At 49.9% G+C, this 7334-nt stretch overlaps 1 protein-coding gene across 1 annotated transcript in view; it reads right to left on the bottom strand.

Annotated features, from left to right (window-relative positions):
- LOC134570642 (uncharacterized) overlaps positions 1 to 6368 on the bottom strand; it is a 9815-nt gene extending 3447 nt beyond the window's left edge. The window contains exon 1 of the mRNA XM_063428578.1: positions 6335 to 6368. The gene's annotated coding sequence lies outside the window, so the exon portion shown is untranslated. The remainder of the gene's footprint in view (positions 1 to 6334) is intronic.
- Positions 6369 to 7334: the final 966 nt, after the last annotated feature.

Genomic DNA, 7334 nt, shown 5'->3' with positions numbered 1-7334 from the left:
GGGGTTAAAAGAGAGAGGGGGTTAAAAGAGAGAGGGGGTTAAAAGAGAGAGGGGGTTAAAAGAGAGAGGGGGTTAAAAGAGAGAGGGGGTTAAAAGAGAGAGGGGGTTAAAAGAGAGAGGGGTTAAAGAGAGAGGGGGTTAAAAGAGAGAGGGGGTTAAAAGAGAGAGGGGGTTAAAAGAGAGAGGGGGTTAAAAGAGAGAGGGGGTTAAAAGAGAGAGGGGGTTAAAAGAGAGAGGGGGTTAAAAGAGAGAGGGGGTTAAAAGAGAGAGGGGGTTAAAAGAGAGAGGGGGTTAAAAGAGAGAGGGGGTTAAAAGAGAGAGGGGGTTAAAAGAGAGAGGGGGTTAAAAGAGAGAGGGGGTTAAAAGAGAGAGGGGGTTAAAAGAGAGAGGGGGTTAAAAGAGAGAGGGGGTTAAAAGAGAGAGGGGGGTAAAAAGAGAGAGGGGGTAAAAAGAGAGAGGGGGTAAAAGAGAGAGGGGGGTAAAAAGAGAGAGGGGGTAAAAAGAGAGAGGGGGTAAAAAGAGAGAGGGGGTAAAAAGAGAGAGGGGGTAAAAAGAGAGAGGGGGTAAAAAGAGAGAGGGGGTAAAAAGAGAGAGGGGGGTAAAAAGAGAGAGGGGGGTAAAAAGAGAGAGGGGGGTAAAAAGAGAGAGGGGGGTAAAAAGAGAGAGGGGGGTAAAAAGAGAGAGGGGGGTAAAAAGAGAGAGGGGGGTAAAAAGAGAGAGGGGGTAAAAAGAGAGAGGGGGGTAAAAAGAGAGAGGGGGTAAAAAGAGAGAGGGGGGTAAAAAGAGAGAGGGGGGTAAAAAGAGAGAGGGGGGTAAAAAGAGAGAGGGGGGTAAAAAGAGAGAGGGGGGTAAAAAGAGAGAGGGGGGTAAAAAGAGAGAGGGGGGTAAAAAGAGAGAGGGGGGTAAAAAGAGAGAGGGGGGTAAAAAGAGAGAGGGGGGTAAAAAGAGAGAGGGGGGTAAAAAGAGAGAGGGGGGTAAAAAGAGAGAGGGGGGTAAAAAGAGAGAGGGGGGTAAAAAGAGAGAGGGGGGTAAAAAGAGAGAGGGGGGTAAAAAGAGAGAGGGGGGTAAAAAGAGAGAGGGGGGTAAAAAGAGAGAGGGGGGTAAAAAGAGAGAGGGGGGTAAAAAGAGAGAGGGGGGTAAAAAGAGAGAGGGGGGTAAAAAGAGAGAGGGGGGTAAAAAGAGAGAGGGGGGGTAAAAAGAGAGAGGGGGGGTAAAAAGAGAGAGGGGGGGTAAAAAGAGAGAGGGGGGTAAAAAGAGAGAGGGGGGTAAAAAGAGAGAGGGGGGGTAAAAAGAGAGGGGGGGTAAAAAGAGAGGGGGGGGTAAAAAGAGAGGGGGGGGGTAAAAAGAGAGGGGGGGTAAAAAGAGAGGGGGGGGTAAAAAGAGAGGGGGGGGGTAAAAGAGAGAGGGGGGGTAAAAAGAGAGAGGGGGGGTAAAAAGAGAGAGGGGGGGTAAAAAGAGAGAGGGGGGGTAAAAAGAGAGAGGGGGGGTAAAAAGAGAGAGGGGGGGTAAAAAGAGAGAGGGGGGGTAAAAGAGAGAGGGGGGGTAAAAAGAGAGAGGGGGGGTAAAAAGAGAGAGGGGGGGTAAAAAGAGAGAGGGGGGGTAAAAAGAGAGGGGGGGGTAAAAAGAGAGAGGGGGGGTAAAAAGAGAGAGGGGGGTAAAAAGAGAGAGGGGGGGGTAAAAAGAGAGAGGGGGGGGTAAAAAGAGAGAGGGGGGGGTAAAAAGAGAGGGGGGGTAAAAAGAGAGAGGGGGGGTAAAAAGAGAGAGGGGGTGTAAAAAGAGAGAGGGGGTGTAAAAAGAGAGAGGGGGTGTAAAAAGAGAGAGGGGGTGTAAAAAGAGAGAGGGGGTGTAAAAAGAGAGAGGGGGTGTAAAAAGAGAGAGGGGGGTAAAAAGAGAGAGGGGGGGTAAAAAGAGAGAGGGGGGGTAAAAAGAGAGAGGGGGGTAAAAGAGAGAGGGGGGGTAAAAAGAGAGAGGGGGGGTAAAAAGAGAGAGGGGGGGTAAAAAGAGAGGGGGGTAAAAAGAGAGAGGGGGGTAAGAAGAGAGAGGGGGGTAAGAAGAGAGAGGGATAGGGGGTAAGAAGAGAGAGGGATAGGGGGTAAGAAGAGAGAGGGATAGGGGGTAAGAAGAGAGAGGGATAGGGGGTAAGAAGAGAGAGGGATAGGGGGTAAGAAGAGAGAGGGAGGGGGGTAAGAAGAGAGAGGGATAGGGGGTAAGAAGAGAGAGGGAGGGGGGTAAGAAGAGGAGGGAGGGGGGTAAGAAGAGGAGGGAGGGGGGTAAGAAGAGGAGGGAGGGGGGTAAGAAGAGGAGGGAGGGGGGTAAGAAGAGGAGGCAGGGGGGTAAGAAGAGGAGGGAGGGGGGTAAGAAGAGGAGGGAGGGGGGTAAGAGGAGAGGGAGGGGGGTAAGAGGAGAGGGAGGGGGGTAAGAGGAGAGGGAGGGGGGTAAGAGGAGAGGGAGGGGGGTAAGAAGAGAGGGAGGGGGGTAAGAAGAGAGGGAGGGGGGTAAGAAGAGAGGGAGGGGGGTAAGAAGAGAGGGAGGGGGGTAAGAAGAGAGGGAGGGGGGTAAGAAGAGAGGGAGGGGGTAAGAAGAGAGGGAGGGGGGTAAGAAGAGAGGGAGGGGGGTAAGAAGAGAGGGAGGGGGTAAGAAGAGAGGGAGGGGGTAAGAAGAGAGGGAGGGGGTAAGAAGAGAGGGAGGGGGGTAAGAAGAGAGGGAGGGGGGTAAGAAGAGAGGGAGGGGGGTAAGAAGAGAGGGAGGGGGGTAAGAAGAGAGGGAGGGGGGTAAGAAGAGAGGGAGGGGGTAAGAAGAGAGGGAGGGGGTAAGAAGAGAGGGAGGGGGGTAAGAAGAGAGGGAGGGGGGTAAGAAGAGAGGGAGGGGGGTAAGAAGAGAGGGAGGGGGGTAAGAAGAGAGGGAGGGGGGTAAGAAGAAAGGGAGGGGGGTAAGAAGAAAGGGAGGGGGGTAAGAAGAAAGGGAGGGGGGTAAGAAGAAAGGGAGGGGGGTAAGAAGAAAGGGAGGGGGGTAAGAAGAAAGGGAGGGGGGTAAGAAGAAAGGGAGGGGGGTAAGAAGAAAGGGAGGGGGGTAAGAAGAAAGGGAGGGGGGTAAGAAGAAAGGGAGGGGGGTAAGAAGAGAGGGGGGAGTAAGAAGAGAGGGGGGAGTAAGAAGGGAGGGGGGAGTAAGAAGGGGTAAGAAGAGGGGGAGGGGGGAGTAAGAGGAGGGCAATTGCCCCCTTCCCTGTCATACACTGCCCACCCATACACACACAGCCCCCCATACTAACATTGCCACACACATACACAGCCCCCTCGTACACACATTGCCCCACACACCCTACACATTCACACACTACACCCCCTCACACACACTGCACCCCTTACACATTGCACCACTGCTCCTATACCCTACTACAGCCTCATATCCCAGCAGACCCCAGGTAAGTTGTCAAACTGTTCTTAAACGGTTTGACTACTTACTCTAGGAGGGGGGCCCGGCCCTCCTGGCACCATAACGACTACACAGAGCAGTAGTGGTTATTGTGCATGGATTATTTCTTTAAATAATCTACGAGTGCCCCAGTAGCCAGCCCACAGGCCTGCCAGCCAGCCAGCCAGCCCACAGGCTGGCCAGTAGCCAGCCAGCCCACCAGTTAGGCTTAAAGCCAGCAAGCCACAGCCTGCCAGCCGCAGCGAGCAAGCCCACAGCCTGCCGGCAGTAGCCAGCAAGCCCACAGCCTGCCGGCAGTAGCCAGCAAGCCCACAGCCTGCCGGCAGTAGCCAGCAAGCCCACAGCCTGCCGGCAGTAGCCAGCAAGCCCACAGCCTGCCGGCAGTAGCCAGCAAGCCCACAGCCTGCCGGCAGTAGCCAGCAAGCCCACAGCCTGCCGGCAGTAGCCAGCAAGCCCACAGCCTGCCGGCAGTAGCCAGCAAGCCCACAGCCTGCCGGCAGTAGCCAGCAAGCCCACAGCCTGCCGGCAGTAGCCAGCAAGCCCACAGCCTGCCGGCAGTAGCCAGCAAGCCCACAGCCTGCCGGCAGTAGCCAGCAAGCCCACAGCCTGCCGGCAGTAGCCAGCAAGCCCACAGCCTGCCGGCAGTAGCCAGCAAGCCCACAGCCTGCCGGCAGTAGCCAGCAAGCCCACAGCCTGCCAGCAAGCCCACAGCCTGCCAGCCGCAGCCTTCCAGCAAGCCCACAGCCTTCCAGCAAGCCCACAGCCTTCCAGCAAGCCCACAGCCTGCCAGCCGCAGCCAGTAAGCCCACAGCCTTCCAGCAAGCCCACAGACTGCCAGCCAGCAACAGTAATTAAGGTAACAGGAGCCAACTTGGCCTAGGTATCAGCGAGCTATGTTGTGTTGCTATATTGTGAATAGGAACCAGAGTGTTGGAGAGACCCCCCTCCAGGCCCCATTAGACTCCATTGTAGTCTCTAATGGGACCTGGAGGAAATTCTTTCTAACACACTCTCTAAAGGACACTGAGATAGCCTCTGCTAGAAAGACCCCCCTCCATGGCCCATTAGCCCTCAATTGTAGTCTCTACTGGGGCCTTGAAGGGATTATTGCACTTTTGTTCCTTGTGTCTAAAGATTGTGTAGGGTGTGGCTGGAGGCGGTGCATGGAGGCGGGACATGGGTGGCGCTTGCTGCGGAGTATGGGTGGGGCCTGTAAGGGGGCCCTTGATTTATTTTGCCCGGGGGCCCTGAGGGTTCTCAGTCCGCCCCTGACAATAGGTCGTTGTATAGTTACAATTTAGTGCCATTTTAATGGCTGTTTGTATGAGAAGCCACAGGTAGACTTAATCCTTGCAGACCACTACACCAAAACCTGCCTCCTTAACCACACCCCCTCCCTCCACAAAGATACTTCCTTATCAAATATATGTACACAGCCCAGCCACCAACATGGAGTGATCTGAACTGTAAAGCAACCTGCATTTTAAGGAGAGGACACATAGTAAGGATATCACTACATGTTTGTGAATTAAGAGCTGCTCGCTCAGTGTTGGCTGTGTACATACATCTGATAAGGAAGGTTTTCCTGGCATGAGGGAAAGTGGTTAGAGAGGCAGCATTTTTGCAGGACATTTCAAGGGAAACTCTAGTGCCAGTAAACCAATCAGTTTTCCTGGCACTGCAGGTTCCCTCTCAATCCCCGGTTGCTTAAGGGGTGAAAATCCCTTCAGTCACTTACCAGAGGCAGCGACATGTCCCACGTCACTGCTTCTGCCTCCACCGCTCCTCCCAGTGATTGCGTCAGCAAGTCGCGCATTAGAGCTCTGCATAGGAAAGCATTGAAAATGCTTTCCTATGGTGAAATGAGCGATACTGGAGGTCCTGACAGCACGAGGTCCTCCAGCGACGCTCTAGCACAGGTTCTGTGCTATGATGCAGGAAGTGCCCTCTAGTGGCTGTCTAGTAAACAGCCACTAGAGGTGGAGTTAACCGTGCAAGGTTATTATTGCAGTTTATAAAAAACCCCTTTAACCCCTTAAGGACCAAACTTCTGGAATAAAAGGGAATCATGACGTGTCACACACGTCATGTGTCCTTAAGGGGTTAAACCATTGGTTTTGTATTTGCCAAAATGCTGAGCCCCATGCATAGCACAGCATCTTTATATAATCACCATTCAGGCTTTGGAGAGACCAGCTGCAGCAGATTCTAAATAAACCATTCCAAGTTAAGGAGTTTGGGAAATTGGAAGGGAGTGGAGTTTGCCAAGAATTGGGAGTGGAGTAAATAAACCCATTTCCTCTAGTGATTAAAATAAGCTCTATAGAAATATATAGACACCTGGTGTTTAATTAGGGTAAATCAATGCTTAGACTGGGTGTAGGAGTGTCAGCACTGGGAGTAAATCCTTCAATATAATCTCAGGGTCTATTCACTGAAGTGGGAATTAGGAATTCAGGTTAAGGAGAGTTTCAGGATCCAGAAGGGTTTATAGCCCACTGATCCACAGAAGGGAGATCTGTAAAAATATATAGTGTGAGGGTTGGCACATGAAGAGTGCTGCCCTGCAGTATGTACAAAATAAACCACAGGGTTTTACCTCACATTGTTAAAGGGCCACTACACACCATTCCATTGAGATGCTGTGATTTGGTTACAGTAATCTCCCTTTAATATTTAAAATACATTCAGGTATTTATTCCACAGACATCAAGTTAAACCCAAATGGTGACATTTTATTGTCAAGCTGTCACCATAGCTCAGTTAGCAGTTTTCCCAAGTCTGTCTTTTTGCCTCATTTATAGTTAATAATAAAGTGAACACTCCAAGGAAACCCACAACTTGTAAATAACCACACTGTGTATAAATCACATTATTAGCAAATAAACCTAGAATAACTCACATAGTAAGGCACCTTCTCAGAAACTGTAATACCAGCAAACCCTCTCCTAATATCATCCCTCCCAGAATGATCCTTTTATAGCTGGAGGTGAGTGGTTTGGACACCTTGTTAATCAATCCCTAATCCTTTACTAATTGACCCCCTCAGCCTGCCCAGGTTGGGAGAAGAGACACAGGTGGGAAGACAATGTATGGTAATGTGATGGTCAATACATGAAAAGTGCTGGTATATTTATAGATGTACTCACTATAATTCCCCATTGATTAGTGACTTGATTTACTACCTGCAGTCCTTACAGGGGCGTTGCTGAAAAATAGTGCATTGACTAATACAAAATATGCTAAACAATAAAAATAACAACTACTCGCTCTAATCACAAAAAAAATCATGCTTTTTTAGTTTATTTAATTTATAAATATATATATATATATTAAGTACATAAAGGACACTCCGTAGACCTGTAGAACTTTATCTTGCTGAAAAGCTTTATTGTGAAGAATGTGTCCCATTTTTTAAAGATTTAAAGAAATTGGCACTTGTATAAATTGACCTTGTTACGCCCCACTGGCTGTCAATCAGACAATGACCCTGTTACTTCCTGATTTGTTTTGCTCAGTGGAACTAAACTGAAGAGATAGCAATTGCCCAGAGCACCTGCTTTGCAGACTTCTCATTGATCTGCATTGGGAGTCTGTGATTGGACAGCCACATAAAGTCTGGGCGAGATATGAATGGGAGGGCTTCAGTCAAGAGACCCGTAGCTTTTACAAGCTGTATTTAGATATACATCCAATAAAAAAAATGCATAATTAAATGCATACACTGGGGGTATATCTACATGCATGTTCTGGGGGTATATATACTAAACAGTGATTTTTATTTCTGTTATTTAGGCAATGGAGTGTCACTTTCAGGGAAACAAAAACAAATGAAAAATGTTCTTTAATGGCGTGTTTTTATTGTGTTTTATGATCCTTTTATATGGGTCAACAACAAAAAA

Source organism: Pelobates fuscus, chromosome 8 (genome assembly GCF_036172605.1).
Source record: "Pelobates fuscus isolate aPelFus1 chromosome 8, aPelFus1.pri, whole genome shotgun sequence".
Lineage (NCBI taxonomy): Eukaryota > Metazoa > Chordata > Amphibia > Anura > Pelobatidae > Pelobates > Pelobates fuscus.
This window is presented reverse-complemented; position numbering and strand designations above follow the sequence as displayed.